Raw genomic sequence first — 23449 nt, 5'->3', positions numbered from 1 at the left:
GCACAAATGCTGCGCAGCTAGCGCCATTCGACGGCCAACACCGCGGTTCCTGGTGTGTCCGCTGTGCCGTGCGTGTGATCATTGCTTGTACAGCCCTCTCGCAGTGTCCGGAGCAAGTATGGTGGGTCTGACACACCGGTGTCAATGTGTTCTTCTTTCCATTTCCAGGAGTGTAGAAGAGATCGCACGCTAGATTCACACAAGAAAGCCAAAAGCAGTGAGACACACCTCAAATATCGCCTAGAAGACCATTTGACCTGTCATAGAGAAAAAAATGCGTCACCTACCTGCCAATTGATTACAGTCCGTAACTGACAAGGTAATTCAAGGAGCGGTGTATATAGGCACATAGTATCACAGCACTGAATAATTGGGTTAGTTTTCCTTGAACACTTAACTTGAACGTTGTCATCAGCTCATGAGAAATTAATTCGAGGGTCACCAGGAAAAGTTGGTTGGGTGTCAACAGAAGTCAGAAAATACATACTCCTGTTGGAAAGAGGAACTAAATGCAGCACGATATGTTAGTTGCATCTGTAAGATGACACTTTTTCTCCGTGCTTGTGGGAAAAATTGGAAGTTACTTAATCATGGGCCATATTTTATCACTTAAGCTCACTTGTTGAAGCAAACATGTTGGTTGAAGAACGTGACGTAGGAGCAAGAGCATGGAATTTACTCCATTCAGTGAGAGACCTGAGAAAAAGCGGCATTTTTAGATAGAAGAATGACAGTGCCAGAAAGTCGGCAAAGTACCGTTTTGCAATGAAATCTGTAAAAAAGAAGCGAAATATGAACATTCACTTCTAATCTACAGCACTACTGGAGGGTGGTATTCCGCAGCCGTGCTCCTACTTTCAACGACTGTAATTTTTTGCAATCAGGATTCAAAAATCCCTATCTATGGATTGAACACCAGTGCATTGCTATGCTCGTTATATTCCATATTGAGAAAAATACTTAGAACCTATCTACATGCAAACAGTTACGCCTAATTGCAAATGTAGATTTTAACTAGAAGCTGGTAGCAACACGAAAGAACTACCGCCAAATGGGAAATATGATGGTGATAAAATTCTCTCAGAAATAGCCCTCCGAATTTTGCAACAGATCGCAATTATATGAGATGTTCATTCGATCGCAGGTGTTTTCTTGATGTCGTTACTTTTCCATCGTTGTTTTCACCTGCGTCATAAAATATATTACAAACGTTCTCTCTCACATTCTATAGGACGATACTCCTTTGTGAGCTTGCCACACCGCTGCGAAAGGTTTGAACTACGTGGCGTAGCATGTTAGTACATTCAATTAGGGCAAAAGCCGTTTGCATATACGTTCCTTCAAAAATTGAATTATAAACTGCACGTATCCAGAGTTATGGTCACAGATGCACGACGTACGCGACTCGTCGGGATAATAAGTACACGCCTGCTCGCCCTATGTTACAGCGACACGCAATCGGTATTTCACGAGCGCTGCCTGCGACTGAACGACCACCAGTCCTCGCCATGCATTATACACCCATAAACCACAATCGCACACATAATAAACTGTACCTCATTTACACACACACACACACACACACACGCACACACAGAGAGAGAGAGAGAGAAAGAGAGAGAGAGAGACGTCAATAACATTTGGCCCCAATTTGACCCCCCCCCCCCCAACACACACACACAAAGAGAGAGAGAGAGAGAGAGAGAGAGAGAGAGAGAGAGAGAACATTTCAGAATCAGCTCGCCGCAGCACACCCAAGGTAACAATAAAACGACTGAAGGTCAGCTAGTTACTTAAGCAGTCACTTCTATCGCCAGCGGTGCACAGGCAATCTAATTGGCCACGCAGTCCTGTGGATATGGTCAGACCCTGTGTAGCTGCGTCGCCTGACAGGACTCCAAGAAGAAAGTGCTTTGTGCGCGTGCCGAACAGACGACTGAAGGCCTAGCGACAAACTAAGCCGCCTCGTTGTTGGTGTGGTTAAGTGAGCCATTGCCAAGCTACTACGACATCTCCTGGTGGGAGAGACGGGGGGGGGGGGGGGAGGATAGTTGAGAGCTATGTGAAAATGTATACCTGAACATGTGCATCCGTAACCATGGTAGTCGAAGTGTTTGGTGTTTCAAGAGGAACCGTTTCGAAGATTTATACCGCATACAGGGAAGCAGAAAAACTTCATCCACTAAGTCAACGCGGACGAAAGCATGTTTTAAGTGATAGTGAGAAACGGTTACTGAACAGAAGTGTGACGAAAAATAAGCGAACGCCATCTGCAAAAGTCATTGCAGAACTGAATGTCACACTCGCGAATCCTCTCAGCACCATATGATCTTCCTGTCTTAAGGGCAGTCTGTGTGTTAACACGGTAACGTTTGCTACAGAATGTGACGTGAGAGGCGACTTTTTTCAAATTTATTAGGACTGCTGCTTAAAGTTGAGAGTAATGAAAGATATAAAATGGTGCGTGTAGAAAAACATTGCGGTATGGGGTTAACAGCACAAGGCTGCGTAATTTGTGTTTTGTATTTCGTTAGCATAGCGCACACACTCCAGTCACAGAGAGGGAGAGGGACGAAACGCTGACATGTAATACGTGTGTGAACAGTGCGGCAGAACAGTTAATGAACAGTTAAATAATTCGTCAAGTCGCCTTAAAATGTCGATATTTATGTGTATGCCCAACTTACTAGGTATGTTTTACAAGTTCCACTAAGCAGTCGAGATGAGCAGACAGGATGTAATGACTTAATTTGAGAGAGAAGTAGTGGAAATCCTACAGGTAAATGTTGTTTCGGCACCCGTCGTATATCTCTCGGCATCGTGCTTACCTGCAACATGGAACAAAATGGCAGTAATAGTGAACTACAGCATAATTGAGGTATATTGTGGTCAATAGCGAAATTCGCCAGTTGCACACATTACAAGGGCTTCATATGGAATAGCTGAATATTCTACCATCGCCTCTCAACAGTCAAGTATACAAACGTCTGACCTTAAGTCACATACATCCGTTTACTCGCCCACATAAAGTATGACTCCCCACGATGAAATCTTTCCGGAATTCTCAGCCTGCTTTCTGGAATACTCCACTGACGCGAGGGTACTGGGTTCAATCCCACCGTCACTTCTATGATGCAACCGAGGCAGATGAACCTTCCTTGGACTCGGCTCCTATTGCTCATCTTAAGTTTGGGCGTCAGTTGAGCGATTACGATTCAGGATGGCTTTCCATCGCTTTCGGCCTCTCGTGGGGTCCATTCATGAGTTGCTACCCTTTATCAAGACGATAAGGAATCCTCCACACTGCTAAACAGGTGTGTCAGATTCGGTTGTTTCCGAATGTGTTTCTGCCCTCAGTTGGTGAAAATTCATCCTTATGACTACGTCCAATAGTGTGCAAACTGTCTTCTAGAGATTTAAACCAGCCGACGACATGTCAGTAGCATCTTGTTTCTGCATGAGGTCAGCGTCGTTTCAGATACAGCAGATATCCGTGTACCAGAAATATCCGTTGCACGATGACCTGTTAGCAAGTATTTGAACTCTGACGCAGTAATGTAGATATGGAGCGCTACTACTGGCACAGAAGTGATCCATGAGTCAGCTGACACCAGGCACGGGTTGATACTTGTCGCGCGATTGTAGCTGGACAGTTTGGATGTTTACTCAAGAAACTGCGTGCAGAAGGCGGCAGAGTTTTATCAAGATCAGAGCAACATTACATTAAACGAGTCGGAGGTAATGTCATCAGTAGTGCGAAAACAGAATGCGAACCACACCTCTATTAATTTGTTGTCCCATCTCTCGTTTTCTACGTAGGTGCAAAATCAAACCGTAGAACGGCTACTACAACCATATAAACGAGAATAACAAGAAAACATTACATTAAATAACGAAAAAATCTAACAAAAACTTATTATCTTAAAAAAAGATTTCATATGGAATGTGCCCTATTCCGAACTGTTTCCGAGATAGAACACATTTGACATGGTGATTTATCTGGTTATAAATATGCAACAAGTCGCTTTTTACGATTTATTCAACCATGAACATGTTTTCGAGCTACTGCAGACATCAGATGGAGATCTTACAAGAAAATTATGCTGTGGACGAAGTATAGCTGGTGCTGCTGGCGGAAATGACGGAAATTAGTAACGGTGATTAAACTACGAACCGAAAGTTTATGTTTTAGGTACTTACAGTGCACTGCCTTGTGGTATCTATATCAGATCTCTTCCTGTAAAGTATACTATTAAGCTATGTACACAGTATTTGTGTACATAGCTTAATAATTTACGTAACAGGGAAGAGCTCTGATATGGATACGACAAGGTAGTGCACTGTGAGTACCTAAAACCTTAAACTTTCGGGTTCGTAAACATTTCGTCGGCCATTACTAAATTTCCGTCATTTCCGCCCACAGACCAGCACCGAATCTAGCTACACTTGGTCCACAAATTAATGTTCTTGTAACATCTCCATCTGATGATGAGCCTGCAGAGGATCGAAAACATGTTCATGGTTGAATACAAGAGCGACTGGTTGCATACTTTTTACCACATAAATCACCAATTTAAATCACAGTCGCAGTTAGTCATCCACATTGGCTACACTGACATTTGAGATGAACCGCTGCCTTGAATCATGGACGCTGCTGCCCCCATTATGGAACGTGCAAAGGCACCCACACAACAACTGTGTTCTCCCAATAGTGCACAAATGGAATGAAGTTGACGCTGGGAAATTGGAACATTTATTGTGAACTGTGCAAGAACTATAATGTGACGTATATGTTTACAGATGAATGTGTTAAAAATGCGTATTTTTCAATGGATGCTTTGTGAACGCATGTTGTAATGTTTACTAACTGTTGTACATGTGTAAACCGGACAATGTATTGAATAATATAGAAAATAAGTAACGATGTACACTAAATCTCTGAAACCATTCGCAACACGGAGGTTTTTTTCCCCTTCTTCTACATGATCGTTCCTGTCACATCCCTGAGTATTGACCATTCCTTCAGCGGCAGTCAGTATATCACATATTTTGTTTTCTGTATAATAATCACTTTCTCGTATTTAGTTATGCTGGTTGATTATGTACCACAATGGTTGCCTTACACACTGTGTGGACTTTAACATCGTGCGTTGCCTCAACCAAGAGGCACCCACATCGGGCAGGCTTTCAGTTACTTGGAACTCTCGCAGGCTGCTTCAAAAACCTGAAATAGCCCTCATGTTTCCTACAGCTAACTATACTATCTCTAGAGGTCGATTCATTATGAAAGACAATAAATGAGAGGGCAGGGAAACAATATTTATGTTTTACAATGTAGGCTTTCACGGCCGGTATTTACGGCCTTGTTAACTTTTTTTAAGTGGGCATAACGCCGTTGTTTAGGTGTGTAAGATTAGTTTCTGTGACTACCGTTTCTTTTCCTCAAGGCAGAGAGGTCATCATAGGCTATGAAGATCCAGTATTTTCAAACTTAAATAAACTCAACAAGTCGAACTGTTTATACTTAACTTACGTAAGTGACCTTTCATTGTCACGACAAATTCTGTGAGCAAACCGATTGGCTGGCTATGGAGAAGCCACTCGGCGCAGTTGTAGAGTATTTCTATAAGGAGAAAACTGAAAAAAAGGCAAAAAAAATGAAGGAGCACCCCTACAGACAATGAAGAAGTAACCCACTTACTTATATTACCTCATGGATAAAAAGGACTCCCGAATTTCTAAATTTTCTGAATGATACTAACTCTAATATAAATTTCAAAATGGTAAAGGTTGTACATGTACTTAGAAAAACTGGATGAACTTAACAGAAACCCCACTGGCACAGATCCCCCCCAAACCTAATCAAAAAGGAGTGATCAAAAAAGTGGAGGATCGGGCTACAAGAATCTACCAGTCATAGTAATCGGGGGCTCGATCATGTAACTACTTTCGGAAGTAATGGCTACTTTTGAGGGAGGTGAATAGTGCCCTACATCTCTATTAATCTGGAGCTTCTAGCTAGAAATAATCGCCGGCCGGAGTGGCCGAGCGGTTCTAGGCGCTTCAATCTGGAGCCGCGCGACCGCTACGGTCGCAGGTTCGAATCCTGCCTCGGGCATGGATGTGTGTGATGTCCTTAAGGTTAGTTAGGTTTAAGTAGTTCTAAGTTCTAGGGGACTGATGACCTCAGCAGTTAAGTCCCATAGTGCTCAGAACCATTTGAACCATTTTTAGAAATAATCAGCCAAAGTGGATGCTTATCTTCCACTCGTAAAAATAGTCACAGATCGCATCAGTAGTGCTAAGGCGAGAAGGTATTGGCAAAGTGTTTACGCCGACAAGAATGGTGCATGAATTACTGAACGCTGCAAAGGACCTACACCCGCCGCTGGTCACGACAGACCGGAGTACAAAAATCCCTAGCAGATGTAGCCAAGCGTTGCACTATCATTAAGTAAACTTCAAAGATTCTATTTGTTATCCCCGAATTTTAATGTCCTTCCTAGATTTCTAGCTTGGTCTCCTTTACTGCTCGTTCAGCGTAAGTATTGAATTGCACAGGGGATAATCTACAACCCCTCTCACGCACTTCTGCTTCACTTTCCTGTCCTTCGCGTCAGTATGGTTTCTCTGCAAGTTGTAAATCATCTTTCGTTCCCAGTATTTTATACCTGCTACCTTCAGAATTTCACAGAATACATTCCAATGAACATTATCGAAAGTTCTCTCTAAATCTATAAAAGCTATAACAGTAGATTTGCCGTTCTTCAATCTACCTTGTGAGGTAAGTCGTAGGATCAAGTACTGCCTCGCGTTTTCCTACATTTCTGAGGGGCCAGAACTGCTATTCACTATGGCAGCTTATTGCATTTTTTTCCATTCTTCTGTAGGCAATGCGTGTCAGTAGGTGGCATTTCTGCCCCATGTCGACACACATTTAATTATATTTCGTTCTATAGTGAAGAAAGGCTTACGCTGCTGTACGCCAGCAAGCAGTTAAAATCGCTAGCAATCCCCATCCCATGAAACCACCCCGGCCAAATAGTGCTCCGGGAGAGCTAGCAGAGCTTGAAGAGGTGCTTGGTAAGTGAAGATTACACTCTGCAAACATAAATTCAAGTATTACTGTTACACTGCCTCTTTAGACAAATTTTTCGTTAGTTTTATTACAAACAAGGAGGCATCCTTTTATTTCGAGACTTTCCCGCTTGCCCTGTCAGCATTCACAGTTCTAATTGTATGCATGTTAGGATCCATGACCGGTGGAAAAGACAACCAACTGGGAAATCGAGACAACTTTACAAGACACTACGTAAGCTATCGTCCGTGATGGTGAATTTGGGTTTTGCAAGTGTATTAGACATCTTTACGACTTGGTCAACGTAGCCCTCCAGATGCAACGATTCGTGAAGAACAACTCGCGCTGTTTAACATGAGCGACGCAGTAATGTGTCACGGCAGGACATTCCTAATAGCAAATACTAGTTAATTAATTAGACACTGGGGCATGAACTTAAAAATAATCGCTAAATTTGTGTCCCTTGTATGGTGAAAATACCATCAAACAGTGGGAAAAAAATTGGCTAGGTGCTAGTAGGAATCGCGTTCTGACAGTTCCGTATAAACTTAATTATTATGTATACAGTATAGACAGTTTCACACCAGAAATCGAGGATCTCTACGATTTCTGCCTGTTGTCGACACCAATACTGGCAAGACAGCGGTTCCGAGTATCCCAAGACTTTTGAGAATGTTTTAACTTCAAGTTTTAATCCAGAAAACAGATGACAAAAATGTTTTTGAGTAATATAATTATACAAATTAACAAATTTCTGATATTTTTCCTTTAACTCTACTGTGGAAAGTTGCTTCTTGTCAGATTCAATGATTCTGGGTCAACGGGAAGTAGCCTACAGGTTGTAATCAGTGAGTTTGCGATTAGCAAAATATGTGACAAATAGCAGTGACTCAGACGCTTAACTTTTTTTCACACCACCAAGGGGCCACAGGTCTTAGTACGTGACATAAAATTTATGTCTACTCGTTTCTGAGTAAAATGGGGTCTTAACAGACGGACGAATAGACAGGCAGTAGGATAACAAATTACAAAAATTTCATGTGGCATGATTACAAATAGAAAATTTGTTACTTGTAGTGTGAAACCTTTCTTCTTGCCAAATGTCAACGGAAATTAATCTATCTGTTTTGATGAAGTTTAGGAGTATCAAAATGTGGGTCATAAATGACCGTGTCTTTTGATTGCAGACCGGCCAGAGTGACTGAGCGGTTCTAGGCGTTTCAGTCTGGAACCGCGTGACCGCTACAGTCGCAGGTTCGAATCTTGCCTCGGGCATGGATGTGTGTGATGTCCTTAGGTTAGTTAGGTTTCAGTAGTTTTAAGTTCTAGGGGACTGATGACCTCAGAAGTTAAGTCCCATAGTGCTCAAAGCCATTTGAACCATTTTGATTGCATCGACTCAGGAGCTTAAATGTTTTACACCGCCAAGGGACCGTAGATTGCATGCGACACAAATCAGTACTTGATAAGTCTACTGTGTCCTGAATAAGAGGGTCTTTAAGCAGTGAGACATACAGACAACAAAGTGATCACTTGCTGCGTTTTTACTGACTGAGTTACGGAACTCGCAAAGGATGTGTTAAACGTAGTCTGCAACTGTGTTATTCAACAATATTTAGAAGTATCAGCACCTGTGTGCTTTGGAACTGAAATTTTTACACTCTTCTTGAAGTTGACTGTATCAAATGACAGTCACGTCCACGATGGCGAAGTGTACACAGCCAAATGTTACCGAAACGTTTTCTTCAGAAGGGGCCTGAAACGGAGCCGTGGAAATGTTCGCGAGTTGTAACAGCCCGCTATCAACATCTTGCAACGCTCGTTTCTGTCGCGCTGCAGTGGCTGAAGGGATATTCAGAGACGGCCGCAATGCAGTGCCGACCAGCGCCGATAGAGGGTTACGGTCTATTTTCTTGCGCTCGCCGATACGATGTAGAGGCAACTGGGGCGAGGAGATGGGAAGGAAGGCAGGCAGCGCAGACTGCGAGGTGCGCCTGCGGCTGGTCGATATTTCCATTAACAGGTCGGCGGCGGTCCACTGCGCCGAGCCGCGCCGCCCAGCGCACGGCTGCAACTTTTATCGCCAACTGCGGTCAATCAGCAAGATATTAATCTTTCCCACCAGGGACGAACCAGGGTATTAAGCATGTAAAACGCATTACGCTGATGACGGCTCTGTCAGTCTGCGGATCACAATGCTGTCTGACCTGCACCGGATCGGTCAGCCAATGGATAAACAAGAAACAAAACACACTATTGGAACAAAAGTATCCGGATGCCTCTGAGTGGACATCAATATGTCCTGTGTCCACCTTTCGCTGTTATGACGCCTTGAACACTGCTGGGGACACTTTCATTCAAGTGTCTGAAGGAATGAATGTATGTATGTATGTATGTATGTGTGTGTATGTATGTATGTATGTACAGCAATGGCAGCCAGTTCTTCGTCAAAAACCGAAACCTGAGAGGTTAGTGATGTTGGAGCGTAGGGCCTGGAGTGCATTCGACGTTCCAATGCATGCCAGAGGTGTTCCAGTGGGTTCAGGTAGGGATTCTGTGCTGACCTGTCCAGTTCCGGAATACGGAAAATGTAGTCGGAGTTGCGAATATACCACCGTCGGCTGTATACTGGAATGACGACAGTTAAAATTTGTCCAGGACCGGGGATGCAACCAGGAGTACCCGTTTTATGCGAGCGGTCGGTCGCCCTACCATTGAACTATCTGAGAACGTATCGCGGCCACACCCAAACTTCCATATGTCGTCCTCCATGTGTCACAACCTGCATTAGTATAATCCCATGTGCTTGTGCTATTAAGAAGTACAATGCGAAGTTTTTTCTCCTTAATAAAACAGGGAATGCTTTTTCGTATTTCAGAATTGTTACTGTCCACATATGTTGAGCACAATATTACGGAAATGGAAGAGGATGTAGATGAAGATGAAATAGGAGATATGACACTGCGTTAAGAGTTTGACAGAGCACTGAAAGACGTGAGTCGAAACAAGGCCCCGGGAGTAGACAACATTCCAATAGAACTACTGACAGCCTTGGGAGAGCCAGTCCTGACAAAACTCTATCATTTGGTGAGCAAAATGTATGACACAGGCGAAACACCTTCGCACTTCAAGAAGAATGTAATAATTCCAATCCCAAAGAAAGCAGGTGTTGACAGATGCGAAAATTACCGAACAATCAGTTTAATAAGTCACTGCTGCAAAATACTAACAAGAATTCTTTACAGGCAAATGGAAAAACTGGTAGAAGCCGACCTGGGGGAAGATCAGTTTGGATTCTGTAGAAATATTGAAACACGTGAGGCAATACTGACCCTACGACTTATCTTAGAAGAAAGATTAAAGAAAGGCAAACCTACGTTTCTAGCATTTGTAGACTTAGAGAAAGCTTTTGACAATGTTGACTGGAATACTCTCTCTCAAATTCTGATGGTAACAGGGGTAAAATACAGGGAGCGAAAGGCTATTTACAATTTGTACAGAAACCAGATGGCAGTTGTAAGAGTCGAGGGACACGAAAGGGAAACAGTGGTTGGGAAGGGAGTGAGACAGGGTTGTAGCCTCTCCCCGATGTTATTCAATCTGTATATTGAGCAAGCAGTAAAGGAAACAAATGAAAAATTCGGAGTAGGTATTAAAATCCATGGAGAAGAAATAAAAACTTTGAGGTTCGCCGATGACGTAATTCTGTCAGAGACAACATGAACATCAACGAAAGCAAAACGAGGATAATGGAATGTAGTCGAATTAAGTCGCGCGAAGCTGAGGGAATAAATTAGGAAATGAGACAATTAAAGTAGTAAATGAGTTTCGCTATTTGAGGAGCAAAATAACTGATGATGGTCAAAGTGGAGAGGATATGAAGTGTAGACTGGCAATGGCAAGGAAAGCGTTTCTGAAGAAGAGAAATTTGTTAACATAGAGTATAGATTTAAGCGTCAGGAAGTCGTTTCTGAAAGTATTTGTATGGAGTGTAGCCATGTATGGAAGTGAAACGTGGACGATAAATACACTCCTGGAAATTGAAATAAGAACACCGTGAATTCATTGTCCCAGGAAGGGGAAACTTTATTGGCACATTCCTGGGGTCAGATACATCACATGGTCACACTGACAGAACCACAGGCACATACACACAGGCAACACAGCATGCACAATGTCGGCACTAGTACAGTGTATATCCACCTTTCGCAGCAATGCAGGCTGCTATTCTCCCATGGAGACGATCGTAGAGATGCTGGATGTAGTCCTGTGGAACGGCTTGCCATGCCATTTCCACCTGGCGCCTCAGTTGGACCAGCGTTCGTGCTGGACGTGCAGACCGCGTGAGACGACGCTTCAACCAGTCCCAAACATGCTCAATGGGGGACAGATCCGGAGATCTTGCTGGCCAGGGTAGTTGACTTACACCTTCTAGAGCACGTTGGGTGGCACGGGATACATGCGGACGTGCATTGTCCTGTTGGAACAGCAAGTTCCCTTGCCGGTCTAGGAATGGTAGAACGATGGATTCGATGACGGTTTGGATGTACCGTGCACTATTCAGTGTCCCCTCGACGATCACCAGTGGTGTACGGCCAGTGTAGGGGATCGCTCCCCACACCGTGATGCCGGGTGTTGGCCCTGTGTGCCGCGGTCGTATGCAGTCCTGATTGTGGCGCTCACCTGCACGGCGCCAAACACGCATACGACCATCATTGGCACCAAGGCAGAAGCGACTCTCATCGCTGAAGACGACACGTCTCCATTCGTCTCTCCATTCACGCCTGTCGCGACACCACTGGAGGCGGGCTGCACGATGTTGGGGCGTGAGCGGAAGACGGCCTAACGGTGTGCGGGACCGTAGCCCAGCTTCATGGAGACGGTTGCGAATGGTCCTCGCCGATACCCCAGGAGCAACAGTGTCCCTAATTTGCTGGGAAGTGGCGGTGCGGTCCCCTACGGCACTGCGTAGGATCCTACGGTCTTGGCGTGCATCCGTGCGTCGCTGCGGTCCAGTCCCAGGTCGACGGGCACGTGCACCTTCCGTCGACCACTGGCGACAACATCGATGTACTGTGGAGACCTCACGCCCCACGTGTTGAGCAATTCGGCGGTACGTCCACCCGGCCTCCCGCATGCCCACTGTACGCCCTCGCTCAAAGTGTCGCGGCATGCTACCAGTGTTAAAGACTGCGGTGGAGCTCCGTATGCCACGGCAAACTGGCTGACACTGACGGCGGCGGTGCACAAATGCTGCGCAGCTAGCGCCATTCGACGGCCAACACCGCGGTTCCTGGTGTGTCCACTGTGCCGTGCGTGTGATCATTGCTTGTACAGCCCTCTCGCAGTGTCCGGAGCAAGTATGGTGGGTCTGACACACCGGTATCAATGTGTTCTTTTTTCCATTTCCAGGAGTGTAGTTTAGAAAAGAGGAGAATAGAAGCTTTAGAAATGTGGTGCTACAGAAGAATGCTGAAGATTAGATGGGTGGATCACATAACTAATGAGGAGGTACTGAATAGAATTGGGGAGAAGAGGAGTTTGTGGCACAACTTGACAAGAAGAAGGGACCGGTTGATAGGACATGTTCTGAGGCATCAAGGGATCACAAATTTAGCATTGAGGGCAGAGTGGAGGGTAAAAATCGTAGAGGGAGACCAAGAGATGAACACACTAAGCAGATTCAGAAGGATGTAGGTTGCAGTAAGTACTGTGAGATGAAGAAGCTTGCACAGGATAGAGTAGCATGGTTAGCTGCATCAAACCAGTCTCAGGACTGAAGACCACCACAACAACAAAAACAACAATCTGTTGCTTTATGACAGGATCCCCTGTCAAGCTGATGCAATCAATCACCGTTACACTACTTCCACCGTGCTTCACTGTTCGCACTACACGTGATGGCACTTAACGTTCTACAGGCATTCGCCAAATCCAAGCCCTCACATCGGATTGCCACAGGATATACTTCGCAACGTCGGTCTTTACACCACCTCAAGTGTCACTTATCATTGACTACAGAAATGTGTGGCGTATGAGGAACTGCTCAACCACTGGACCCCCATTCTTTTTAACTGCCTACGCAGTCATTGTCTTAGCCGCAGTCAGTACTTGAGACCTTCCTAGTGTTGATTTAGCTCTGGTTGTTCCTTCGCGTTTCCACTTCATAATCGCATCATCGACAATCGAACTGGCTAACATTGGAAGGGATGCAATATCAGTTATGGATTTGTTATGAAGGCATACTGCAGACGTTGACATGGCTACGTGTCGGCATCGCGCGGCCCGCTAGGCCTGATCGAGGAATTTTAGTTTTTTAATATTTGTCAAATGGCACCAAGATATTTGTGGACAAAGAGTTTATTTTACACAGATCGTGTGCTCCAATTCGTCAACGTCAAACTTCAGAGTCGGAGTATTCTCCGAGTGTGAAGGATAATAAGGATTCTGTGGTGAGATGGCATATTGGAATGCTTTCGGAAATTATTTTAAAAATATTTGGAAGAAAATAACCAAACTACTGGAGTAATACTGCAACTAAAAATATATATTAGACTTTAACATTCAGCATCAATAATGGACGCAGTAATTTCGCATGACGAACAAAGTCACGCAACCATCCGTCGATGCCAGGTAAATTAATGCCTTCGCTAGAAAATTAAATTGACGGAGATTTACACAACTGAACAAAATAACCTGCTGCAGAACTTTGTTCAGCGGGTAACAAAAGAATTCACAAAAGGGGAAATCAATAATCTTTTTTTAATTATTTTATTCATTACAGCCACCATGGCGCAGCTGTTGTTCAGTATAAAACTGGCGAAAGATTGGCAGCACTGCGGCCCGCCTCTCAGCTATTACAGTCTGCGATTCATGTCAGCCTCAGTTATCCACAAATAACGAAGGGCGTTACCTTCTCGATTACCTGCTATGCTTAATTTGGTATGGTATTACGCCATGTTGTGAACATACCTTATTAAATAACTTCGTGGTCACTGTATTAACTTTTAACTTCAGTTTTTTTTACCTTTTTTTATTTCTTCTCTCGCCTCTGAAGGCACGTACTTAATAGTATCTGTGGGAAACTTGACCACCGTGACTACAACGAAGGAAGTCATTTTACGTCTTATTAGCATATCAAGACGGAGTATCTTTAAAATATCAACATTGTAACACACTGCCGAAGACAGTTCGCTGCAGCCAATTTCTCTGGCTGCACGGCATCGAAGAGTGTCCAGTGGCTTGAGCACCGTGACGATTAAATACGTCACAGCTTTACGAGTCGCGCTACCTTACTACGTAGTGAAAAGTGGTACAGTGTCAGTACTTTGTTTATTCTATTTTTTCTAGTATGGAAATGAGAAAGAAAAAGGGTTATCACCGATTGACTGAAAAGTATTCAGCACTCCAGTCCACAAATAAGCTGCATCGGTCTCTGAATGTAGGGGAAAAAAAAGTGGCTGCCTGGAAAGATTGTTGATGTTGAGAGCTTGTCTGTGTCTAATATTTGTGGCTTTACAGCCATCATATTTAGCTACGGGAAGTTATCTTACAGCGGTTGCGAAGGCAACAGTGGAAAGATGTAATATGGTGTGAGCTACCGGTGGACAGTTGGTTTATTTGGTACGTGTCTCGGGAGAAAGACCGCCTAAATTGTGGTCCTTCTCCACGATTGGTTGCTGTGTTCTGAAGTAGCGCGCCAAAATGATACTCTGTTTTTAACATTAGAAAAACTATTTACTCACCTTTCATATAAAAACATATCTCAATAACATTCTATCATTCAACTATGTCAAAAGTGGTAATTACCAGCAGAATAATGAACTATTATTGAACGAAAAAGTAGACGAAGCACTTCGGAGATCTTCGTGTCGCATCTAACTTGGATGGCGGCCGAGGTGATTCGGCTGTCAAATGTAAGAGCTCTATCGGCATTCTCGGAGGCCAAACATGGTGTCTGCCGCTGTCGGTATCAGTTAAGACTTAATTAGCGATTTCTGGTTTGTAACTGTATGAGCTCGATCGGCAATCTCTGAGAACATACATGTCGTTTGCCGCTGTCGGTATTGGTTAACAACTTAATTAGCAATCTCTGGTTTACGGACATGTAATTGAAAACTAGTTTGATAGTAATTAGGGAAACATAGAGTTCATTATTTAGTTTACTCTCTGTGGAAGTGTGAAGAATGGAAATTATTTGTGATTCGTCAAGTGGACTAATAAATTGTGCAGTGTCTCGTATTCTGCTGGAAAAAAAGCGAGTAGCATCCCGTTTAAACAAACAAATTCACATTTAATTATATACACGACACCACCTCCTTAACAGTTTATTACAGCCTCACGATAACGGATTCACGACCTACAGGCTGTTTTCTGCGTATGGGACAACGAAGATAGGTGATCATTATTCAGAACTTATGCATTCCACTCAGGGCGATGGAAGCAACTAGATGCCTCGCGTCTACTGAAGCGCATCTCTCTCTCTCTCTCTCTCTCTCTCTCTCTCTCTCTCTCTCTCTCACACACACACACACACACACACGCGCGCGCGCGCCCGCCATATCTGCAGCAATTTTGAGCGTATTACAACTATCTATCAATATTCGGTCAATAAGTTTGGATCTGCCGCTGTGCACAAGCGTATCCATTGACTTTCATTAGATGTTTATACAGTTTCAATTAGATTTCAAATCGTACGAAAGTAGTATTGATGTAATTTGGTTTAGAGGTTTGAAATAGTGTCATGATATAATGATATTCGTTAACAACAGACTAGCAGTGATCGACTAATTCTGCAGCTGCAGCTCAATGCGAAGCGAATGTATCAGTTGACGGAAGACAGTTTACAAATCATAACTAAGAGGATACAGGTCTTTAACAACACTTTCGACGTCCTTAATTACTGGCTGGTGGAACCAAAAATGAATACTATAAAGTAGGTTCGGAATCTGGTTAGTGAGTGTGCTAACGCCTTAAGTGGGGCAGAATTTTTTTTTAAGTGAATGTGTGGCAGCAACACATAGTAATTCTTGTTTCGTTTTGCTTTAAAAATCGAGACCAGGCTGAGAGAATAGGAAAGGCAATGTTAGTCGATGGGTTTCATGTCCAGAAGGGAAGAAATAAATCATTTTCTTGTTCATCATCATCATCATCATCATCATCATCATCATCATCATCATCATCATCATCATTTAAGACTGATTATGCCTTTCAGCGTTCAGCCTGGAGCAGAGCCCCCCTTATACAGTTCCTCCATGATCCCCTATTCAGTGCTAACATTGGTGCCTCTTCTGATGTTAAACCTAATACTTCAAAATCGTTCTTAACCGAATCCAGGTACCTTCTCCTCGGTCTGCCCCGACTCCTCCTACCCTCTACTGCTGAATTCATGAGTCTCTTGGGTAACCTTGCTTCTCCCATGCGTGTAACATGACCCCACCATCTAAGCCTGTTCGCCCTGACTGCTACATCTATAGAGTTCATTCCCAGTTTTTCTTTGATTTCCTCATTGTGGGCACCCTCCTGCCATTGTTCCCATCTACTAGTACCTGCAATCATCCTAGCTACCTTCATATCCGTAACCTCAACCTTGTTGATAAGGTAACCTGAATCCACCCAGCTTTCGCTCCCATACAACAAAGTTGGTCGAAAGATTGAACGGTGCACAGATAACTTAGTCTTGGTACTGACTTCCTTCTTGCAGAAGAGAGTAGATCGTAGCTGAGCGCTCACTGCATTAGCTTTGCTCCACCTCGCTTCCAGTTCTTTCACTATGTTACCATCCTGTGAGAATATGCATCCTAAGTACTTGAAACCGTCCACCTGTTCTAACTTTGTTCCTCCTATTTGGCACTCAATCCGATAATATTTCTTTCCCACTGACAATACTTTCGTTTTGGAGATGCTAATCTTCGTACCATAGTCCTTACATTTCTGATCTAGCTCTGAAATATTACTTTGCAAACTTTCAATCGAATCTGCCATCACAACTAAGTCATCCGCATATGCAAAACTGCTTATTTTGTGTTCACATATCTTAATCTCACCCAGCCACTCTATTGTTTTCAACATATGATCCATAAATAATATGAACAACAGTGGAGACAGGTTGCAGCCTTGTCTTACCCCTGAAACTACTGTGAACCATGAACTCAATTTACCGTCAACTCTAACTGCTGCCTGACTATCCATGTAGAGACCTTTAATTGCTTGCAAAAGTTTGCCTCCTATTCCATAATCTTGTAGAACAGACAATAATTTCCTCCTAGGAACCCGGTCATATGCCTTTTCTAGATCTATAAAGCATAGATACAATTCCCTGTTCCACTCATAACACTTCTCCATTATTTGCCGTAAGCTAAAGATCTGGTCCTGACAACCTGTAAGAGGCCTAAACCCACACTGATTTTTATCCAGTTGGTCCTAAACTAATACTCGCACTTTCCTTTCAACAATACCTGAGAAGATTTTACCCACAACGCTGATTAAAGAGATACCTCTGTAGTTGTTACAATCTTTTCTGTTTCCATGTTTAAAGATTGGTGTGATTACTGCTTTTGTCCAGTCTGATGGAACCTGTCCCGACTCCCAGGCCATTTCAATCATCCTGTGTAGCCATTTAAGACCTGACATTCCACTGTATTTGATGAGTTCCGACTTAATTTCATCCACCCCAGCCGCTTTATTGCACTGCAATCTATTGACCATTTTTTCCACTTCCTCAAATGTGATCCTATTTCCATCATCATTCCTATCCCATTCTACCTCGAAATCTGAAACATTACTGATCGCATTTTTACCTACATTGAGCAACTCTTCAAAATACTCCCTCCATCTGCCCAAGGCATCCACAGGATTCACCAGCAGTTTTCCTGACCTGTCCAAAATACTTGTCATTTCCTTCTTACCTCCCTTTCGAAGACTGCTAATTACACTCCAGAATGGTTTTCCAGCAGCTTGACCGACAGTCTCCAACCTGTTTCCAAAGTCTTCCCACGATTTCTTCTTGGATGCTGCAATTATCTGTTTGGCTTTGTTTCTTTCCTCAACATAACTTTCTCTGTCTACCTGGGTTCTGGTATGTAGCCATTTTTGATACGCCTTCTTTTTCCTTTTACAGGCTGCCTTGACTGTATCATTCCACCAAGCTGTTTGCTTCATCCTACTTTTACACACTACTGTTCCAAGACATTCTTTAGCCACTTCTAGTACTGTGTCCCTGTACCTTGTCCATTCCTTTTCCAATGACTGTAATTGACTACATTCAACTAACTGGTACCTTTCTGAGATCGCTGTTATGTACTTCTGCCTGATTTCCTTATCCTGAAGTTTCTCCACTCTTATCCTCCTACATATGGACCTGACCTCCTGCACTTTCGGCCTCACAATCCCAATTTCACTGCAGATTAAATAATTATCAGTGTCATCAAAGAATCCCCTGAATACACGTGTGTCCCTCACAGCCTTCCTGAATTCCTGATCTGTTATTATATAGTCAATGACAGATCTGGTTCCCCTGCCTTCCCCAGTATACCGGTGAATGTTCTTATGTTTAAAAAAGGAGTTTATGATTACTAAGCCCATACTGGCACAGAAATCAAAGAGTTTTTTCCGTTCCTGTTGGCCTCCATATCCTCTCCAAATTTACCCATAACCTTTTCATACCCTTCTGTCCAATTTCCAATCCTGGCGTTAAAATCATCCATGAGCAGAACACTGTCCTTGTCCTTTACTCTAACAACTACATCACTGAGTGCCTCATAAAAACTATCCATCTTATCTTGATCTGTCCCTTCACAATGCGAATATACTGACACAATCCTAATTTTCTTGCTAGCCACTGTCAAATCTATCCACATCAGTCGTTCGTTTACATACCTTATTGCAACTACGCTGGGTTCCATTTCTTTCCTGATGTAAAGCCCTACACCCCATTGTGCTATTCCTGCTTTGACGCCTGACAGGTAGACCTTGTATTCTCCCACTTCCTCTTCTTTCTCACCCCTTACCCGAATGTCACTAACAGCTAAAACGTCCAGCCCCATCTTACTTGCAGCCTCTGCCAGCTCTACCTTCTTCCCAGAGTAGCCCCCATTGATATTAATACACTCCTGGAAATTGGAATAAGAACACCGTGAATTCATTGTCCCAGGAAGGGGAAACTTTATTGACACATTCCTGGGGTCAGATACATCACATGATCACACTGACAGAACCACAGGCACATAGACACAGGCAACAGAGCATGCACAATGTCGGCACTAGTACAGTGTATATCCACCTTTCGCAGCAATGCAGGCTGCTATTCTCCCATGGAGACGATCGTAGAGATGCTGGATGTAGTCCTGTGGAACGGCTTGCCATGCCATTTCCACCTGGCGCCTCAGTTGGACCAGCGTTCGTGCTGGACGTGCAGACCGCGTGAGACGACGCTTCAACCAGTCCCAAACATGCTCAATGGGGGACAGATCCGGAGATCTTGCTGGCCAGGGTAGTTGACTTACACCTTCTAGAGCACGTTGGGTGGCACGGGATACATGCGGACGTGCATTGTCCTGTTGGAACAGCAAGTTCCCTTGCCGGTCTAGGAATGGTAGAACGATGGATTCGATGACGGTTTGGATGTACCGTGCACTATTCAGTGTCCCCTCGACGATCACCAGTGGTGTACGGCCAGTGTAGGGGATCGCTCCCCACACCGTGATGCCGGGTGTTGGCCCTGTGTGCCGCGGTCGTATGCAGTCCTGATTGTGGCGCTCACCTGCACGGCGCCAAACACGCATACGACCATCATTGGCACCAAGGCAGAAGCGACTCTCATCGCTGAAGACGACACGTCTCCATTCGTCTCTCCATTCACGCCTGTCGCGACACCACTGGAGGCGGGCTGCACGATGTTGGGGCGTGAGCGGAAGACGGCCTAACGGTGTGCGGGACCGTAGCCCAGCTTCATGGAGACGGCTGCGAATGGTCCTCGCCGATACCCCAGGAGCAACAGTGTCCCTAATTTGCTGGGAAGTGGCGGTGCGGTCCCCTACGGCACTGCGTAGGATCCTACGGTCTTGGCGTGCATCCGTGCGTCGCTGCGGTCCGGTCCCAGGTCGACGGGCACGTGCACCTTCCGCCGACCACTGGCGACAACATCGATGTACTGTGGAGACCTCACGCCCCACGTGTTGAGCAATTCGGCGGTACGTCCACCCGGCCTCCCGCATGCCCACTATACGCCCTCGCTCAAAGTCCGTCAACTGCACATACGGTTCACGTCCACGCTGTCGCGGCATGCTACCAGTGTTTAGACTGCGATGGAGCTCCGTATGCCACGGCAAACTGGCTGACAGTGACGGCGGCGGTGCACAAATGCTGCGCAGCTAGCGCCATTCGACGGCCAACACCGCGGTTCCTGGTGTGTCCGCTGTGCCGTGCGTGTGATCATTGCTTGTACAGCCCTCTCGCAGTGTCCGGAGCAAGTATGGTGGGTCTGACACACCGGTGTCAATGTGTTCTTTTTTCCATTTCCAGGAGTGTAGCTCTCCATCTCATTACCATTTGTTTGGCAAGTCGTATCTTAGGAGTCCCTGGTTTGTCAGTTAGAGGTGGGAGTCCGTCACCTCCAAAGGTCCGAGGCATTTTGCTCTTATTGTTGCCAGCATCATATTTAAAGTACCAGGGAAGCAGGTTGCTAGCCTTACTTGCCCCGAGTCCCATTGGGTTTTACCCCTAACGGCTGAGGGACTAACCGGTGGATTTGGTAGTCTTTGCCGTATGAGCACAAAGGTGACCACGACTCAGAATATGTCCGAGATGCCCAGCCTTATTCCAAAGTAACTGGTATCCCGACTGTCGGAACCACTTACTTGGCCACTCATAGGTTGCCCGTGGTTCATGAACTAGGACATGACTACAGGAACCCACACCATGAACCACCATTTTCTCGTTACATAAAAAAAGAATTCACTGGCTATTAATCCGGTATACAGAATCCCAAATAGAGAATCTTCCACTTTGTGGACGCATAGGTCAGTGGAGAGCCGCAGCTTTTTAAGTGACCGCATGCATTAGTTAACTTTTTTTTTTTTTTTTTTTTTTAAAAAAAAAAAAAAAAAAAATTCTTTATTAATAATCATTGTAATTATACAAATTTAACCCACTTCCTTAAGCTCATTAGTGGGTCCTAATAGTTATACATTTATATGTTGTTATGCAGCTAGTTATTAGTTTTAAAGTGAGCTACAGTTACTTTCACAACAATGGGCACTTAATATCTATATCTACTGTTTATACCTAATTCCTATAACTAAATTAACTTATGTATACTGCAGCGTCACATGTGTGCCAGTGAGAATATAAACCTACTTAATATGCCTTGTTCTTCGAGCTAAACCCGAAGAACATGCCCCTGGCACTGGGCAGGCCACGACTTTATGATTCGCTGCAGTTGCTATTCTAAGTTCCTAAAAACTAAGTCCTACAAACTAACTTATCCTACGTCATAATCGGTGTGTCTTAATCGGTGGTTGGTCCCTACTCCCCCTAGTCCTGCGCATGGCGGATCCTAACTTGGGTGAAGTCAGCCAGTCCACGCACAGGCGGTATGGGACTAGGGCTCTTGGTCACAATCGGTAATTACTATCCTTGTTATTACTGTCTCTCTCTTAAATATTCATTTAGAACTTTACGTGATACCTCGTTTGCCAAGGTATTTAGAGTCTGAAAAGTCTCCTCTCGTCGAAGTAGTTGATGTGTGTCATGATTAGGAAGTATGTCTCGTAAGGTGTTTGCGACATCATTGAAGAGGGGACATTCGTAAACAACATGTTCGGGTGTTCCCTCCGGATCGCCACAGTCGCACGCTGGTGTTGCCCTTTTCCCAAATCGACATAAGTATGTCGGGTAGGGTCCATGGCCAGTGAGGAAGTGAATCAGACCTCGTGTAGGCTCGAAGTATTTCATACCCAGGCGTTCCCTCACATCAGGTAGAAACTGGAAGGTTCGTCGTCCAGCCTCTTCTGCAGCCCAAGTCTCCTGCCAGAGTTCCTCCCCTCTTCTCCTTATTTCTCTTTTGTCCCCCACTCTGATACCCATAATGTCTACAATCTTTTCGTAGTTATCCCTCTTTGCCCAATACCAGGCCGCCTGTTCCCTTATTTTGATGTCCAGAGGGCAAAGCCCCATTATGACTAATAGGGCCCCCCCTGGAGACGTTCTGTAAGCACCCACAGCTCTTAGCAGCATGCTTCTTTGGACCCTTCTCACTGCCATGGCGGGCACTACCCTCGTGAGCCTGTGCGCCCAGACTCCCGAGCCGTAGCCCACGACTGATGTTAGAATGCTGTTGTGATATAGCCTGATTAAGTGTGGAGGGAGATGGAATCTTTTATGTCCTATTGAGATGAGATTGTTTAGTATCTGAAGGGCTCTCTGGGTGACGGTTTCAATATGCTTACCGAAGCTCCACCTCTCATCAATGATGACTCCTAGGTAGCGTGTCTCGCGTCGTCTCAGAACTGGTGAGTCGTCTATTCTAACAGTCGGATTTCTAATGAGATGTCCTTTTAGCAAGAGATAAGTAGATTTGCTGGGCGATATCGTCATTTTAGTCGCATGGCACCACTGTTGAAGTTTGTCTAGTACTGTCGCTATCTTTGGTTCGATGTCTTCGCGGCTACGGCCGCCAACCAACAGGAGGAGGTCATCCGCGTAAGCTATCACCTCTAGCACCTCTTCACTCTGTTGTAGTCTGTCTAACAAAGGCTCCATGTGGATGTCCCAAAAGAGGGGTCCTAAGACGGAACCTTGGGGACATCCTTTAGTTATTGTCTTGCCAATTCTTTCGCTAGAGGATGATAGCCAGACCTCCCGATCCTCGCAATAGCTCCTCAGACAACCATATAGCGGCCCTGGACACTCCTTCTCCCGCAGGCAGGAGAAGAGCGAAGGCCACCACAGGTTGTCGAAGGCGCCACTGATGTCAGCCATGATGCCAACCACGTATTTGTGCGGGGTCGAGCCACAGACCTCGGCCGCCAGGGCGATTGCATCAGATGCCGACCGCCCCGGCCGGAAACCGAACTGCCTGTCACTCATCCCGCACAACACTCGGTGTGCTGTCAGTCTGTCAGCTAGCAACTTTTCTAGTATTTTCCCAAATATATCCAGTAGGCAAATCGGCCTGTAGGATTTCGCTTCTGCGGGATCCTTATCTGGTCCTTTCTTAATGATGACTACATGTGCCTTTTTCCATGTCTTAGGGAACTTACGCTGTCTAAGGCATTCATTGTACAAGTGCGTCAGTGGTGCAGTCAGCTGAGGCGCCAGAAACTGCACCACCTCCGCCACAATGCCGTCTGGCCCAGGTGCTTTCCCTCTTTG

General features: G+C 44.8%; 1 protein-coding gene across 5 annotated transcripts in view; it reads right to left on the bottom strand.

Moving 5' to 3' along the window:
• Positions 1-23449, bottom strand: part of LOC126190670 (semaphorin-1A) — a 925653-nt gene that overhangs the window by 772186 nt on the left and 130018 nt on the right. Inside the window, exon 1 of one of the 5 annotated variants that reach the window (XM_049931120.1) lies at positions 1794-1890. The exons of the other annotated variants lie outside the window; for them this stretch is intronic. The gene's annotated coding sequence lies outside the window, so the exon portion shown is untranslated. Of the gene's footprint in view, positions 1-1793; positions 1891-23449 lie in introns of those variants that run through there. 5 annotated transcript variants of the gene reach the window in all.

The sequence above is a fragment of the Schistocerca cancellata genome, chromosome 6 (genome assembly GCF_023864275.1).
Source record: "Schistocerca cancellata isolate TAMUIC-IGC-003103 chromosome 6, iqSchCanc2.1, whole genome shotgun sequence".
Classification (NCBI taxonomy): domain Eukaryota; kingdom Metazoa; phylum Arthropoda; class Insecta; order Orthoptera; family Acrididae; genus Schistocerca; species Schistocerca cancellata.
The sequence above is the reverse complement of the archived record's forward strand: the minus strand, read 5'-3'. Positions and strand labels throughout refer to the sequence as shown.